This window comes from Sciurus carolinensis, chromosome 1 (genome assembly GCF_902686445.1).
Source record: "Sciurus carolinensis chromosome 1, mSciCar1.2, whole genome shotgun sequence".
Lineage (NCBI taxonomy): Eukaryota > Metazoa > Chordata > Mammalia > Rodentia > Sciuridae > Sciurus > Sciurus carolinensis.
The window spans coordinates 158,050,547-158,053,778 of NC_062213.1; the positions used below are offsets into that span (position 1 = coordinate 158,050,547).

The window sequence follows — 3,232 nt, forward strand, 5'->3', positions numbered from 1 at the left end:
CAGAGATGGCACTCTGGACACCCTGAGAGGAATCGCTGAGTCGTGGCAAGGCTGTTTCTCAGACTCTTCTTCCTCCTGAGTCTTTAAAGGTCTTATAAATTTCTTTTCCAGACATGCAAGGGGACCGGGTGGAGCAAAGGGGAACCAATGAGGTGGGAACCAAAGAGTCCTCCTGAATCCAGTGCTTCAACTGGAGAGGCAGGCAGAGGATGGCGACCGCACCACATCAGCCAGCTGGAACGAGAGGTTCTGGAGGGAAACCTGAGACCTGCCGGGAGAGAGTCCCTTATAGGCACTTTGTGGCTTTCCGCTATGAGTGAGGAGGGAGCAATTAAGGTCCCTCAGCCAGATTGGCCACCTGTTGCCCCTTATCACCATTTCATTTGGTTAACACCTAGCCCCTCAGGGGGCCTGCGGTGAAGTCTACGCTTGCCACGCCTTGGGCCAAGTCCTGGGCCGAGTTCTGTCCTCTGTCTGATGCTCTGCAACCTCAGTTTATCACGGTGTTTAATTTAGTTGGGGACAAAACTAAATTAATTTGGGGTTGGGAACATGGCTCGTGATAGCACCTCTGCCTGGCAGGCATGAAGCCCTGGGTTTGATTCTTATTACTGCAAATAAATAAATATATACAACAGCGCTTCTTGCTTTGTGTAGGTAACTGTGAATAAATAAGCAAAAAAACAAAGACAAGGGGAAAAAAATGATCAGTTTTTAGGTGGCCAGTAATGCAGGTATGTGGCATTATTGAGGAAATATTTTTCCATTGAGCACTGTGACTCTGTTGTGGACTTCTTCTTTTTAATTTCAGAACCTACATATTTGAAAAGAGCCTGTTAATTCAGTCAGAGTTGAGCGGAGGTTGGAGGAGCTACACTGGTGAACAGAACAGATGAAGGTCTCTGCCACCACAGCGCTTGCTTGGAGTTGGCGCTGGATGGGGTGGCAAAGCCGTGATGAAATAGACACGGTAAGCAAATGAACTGTGCAGTGTGTTAAAAATGATAGGGGCGTAAAAATGGAAAAAGTGGAGCAAGGCAAAGGGTAGGGGGTAAATTGTGATTTTGTTTTTGTTTGTTTTTGATATCGAACTCAGGGCCTCACGCTTTCTAGGCCAGTGTCCCCAGCCCCTGGGCCGCAGTGTTAACTAGGGTGGAGATTTAGAATGTTCTATTAGGACAGCAATCAGAAAGGTACAGTTAGGGGCTGGGGATGTAGCTCAGTTGGTAGAGTGCTTGCCTTACAAGCACAAGGCCCTGGGTTCAATCCCCAGGACCACACACACAAAAAAAGAGGTGCAGTTAGAGTCAAGGTGAGAGAGTGTGGTAAAGGAATGCAGAAGGATTGGGAATTGCAACCTTGAACTGCACAGTCATTAGAATCAGACTTACTTCAATCTGACCTTCACAAAGCAACTCCCTGTCATCATTTTCAGTTTATATATTAGAAAGTAGAATCTCTCAGATGTATCTTTTGTCTACCTGCCTTTGTTCCTTGTCCCTTCTGTATCCATCCCTTGTCTTTCTTTCTTCCCCCTTCCTTTCTCTTTTTTCCTACCTTCCATTTTCTTGAAGCAAAACAATTAGAAACCATGGTGCCTGCCCTCAAGAAACTTCTGATCTAGTCAAGGAACAAACAAAATCCAATGACACAATTTGAGAGCAATAGGCCAGTGATGATATAAATAACTGTGTTCTTTAAAACGACTGGAATAAATGGATGATAAGAACAGGGGGAGGCTGGGGAGGTACCTCAGTGGTAGAACCCTTGCTGAGCATGCATGAGGCCCTGGGTTCGAATCCCAGTACTTCAAAGTAACAGTGACACAAAGTGGGTTATTTAGCAACATTCTGGGGGTGGGAGGGTGATCTGGGAAGGAAAGCAAACAATCTGGGGAATTACACAAGGAAGTTCTTAGAGGCAGAATTTAGGCAGAACGTGCTCAAGGATTTGTGGTAAGATTGGCTTGGATGGTGTGGACAGATTTAGTTGGAAGAATGACCTTGAAGGAATAATGGAGCTGAGGAGCATAAATTAAGTGTAAATTTAGGATGGAGAATGCTGGTCTGAGGGGTTAGATTTTTTTCAATACTTCATTGCAAGAGCTGAGAAGTGGGAACTCTCTAAATCTTAGTTAAACCACTGAACCATGGTGAGTGAAGAAATGACCTGTCCCACCTTTCTAAAATTCAGAAATCACTTACTGTTCCCAGACTTCTGATTTACCGTATGAATTAGAATACACGGTATCTTCCGAGGGGTGGTTGGGCAGGGAGACAGACTCTCTCTAGTTTTCTTTGGGGTCATCCCGTCATCTCCCTCTTCTTTGCAGCCTGGCTCTGTTGCCTGTTGACTCTTTCTGTCCCTCTGCCAGTCTTCTTCCTGGTTCCACGTTTCTTTCGTAGTCAGCACACCATATTGACTATCCTTGAAGTTCAGGAGAAAGTTCAAGACTGAGACACAGCTTTCAAAGAACTGAAGCGGGGAATTTAGATGGGAGTGCCCTTAACCTCCACCTCAACGTCCCCGGCAGCGGCAGCGCTGCGGTAATAGAGTTCTTTATACTTCGACTCCGGCTTATTTTAGTCTTTATGTCTTGGCCCATTCATTCCGAGCAGCCTGCGTTGACTCCGAATGGACGGGTGGAACCGTTTGCCACACATCCTGTTGAGTACTTTCTCTTCCCAGGAGGGGAATTCTTTTTTCTTGGCTACATGATCCAGGCTTATTTCTCTCTAGATACATCTTAAAATATCTTATTTGTGGGTGTTTTCGATTCTTATTTCTTTCTTGTTTTTGGGCTGTCTCTGGGCGGGTGTGTTGCTCACTGCGTGGCGCTGTGACGAGGATAGGAGGGTGTGAGTGCTCCCTGGCTCCTGGAAGCTACTCCCCATCCACAGTGTCCCCGTCGGTGATGGGGTGGGACAGGAATAATGCGCGGGAAATGTAAAATCCAGACAAAACCCTACTTAGCCAATTATTTCTGTGTACCTTCATGGGTGATATGTACACATGAAGAGCACGGTGGCACACGCCTGTAATCCCAGCAGCTCCAAAGGTTGAGGCAGGAGGATCGTGGGTTCAAAGCCAGCCTCAGCAGCTTAGCGAGGCACTGAACAACTTGGCGAGACATTGCCTCTAACTAAAAAAAGAAGAAAAAAAAGGGCTGGGGATGTGACTCAGTGGTTGAGTGCCCCTGGGTTCAATCCCTAGTACCATAAATAAATAAATA

At 46.3% G+C, this 3,232-nt stretch overlaps 1 non-coding gene across 1 annotated transcript; it reads left to right on the forward strand.

The window, feature by feature from the left end:
* The first annotated feature begins 1,208 nt into the window (after window positions 1–1,208).
* On the forward strand, window positions 1,209–1,282 carry Trnav-uac (transfer RNA valine (anticodon UAC)). Its single transcript has one exon. It is a non-coding gene; the product is annotated as a tRNA-Val (tRNA).
* Window positions 1,283–3,232: the final 1,950 nt, after the last annotated feature.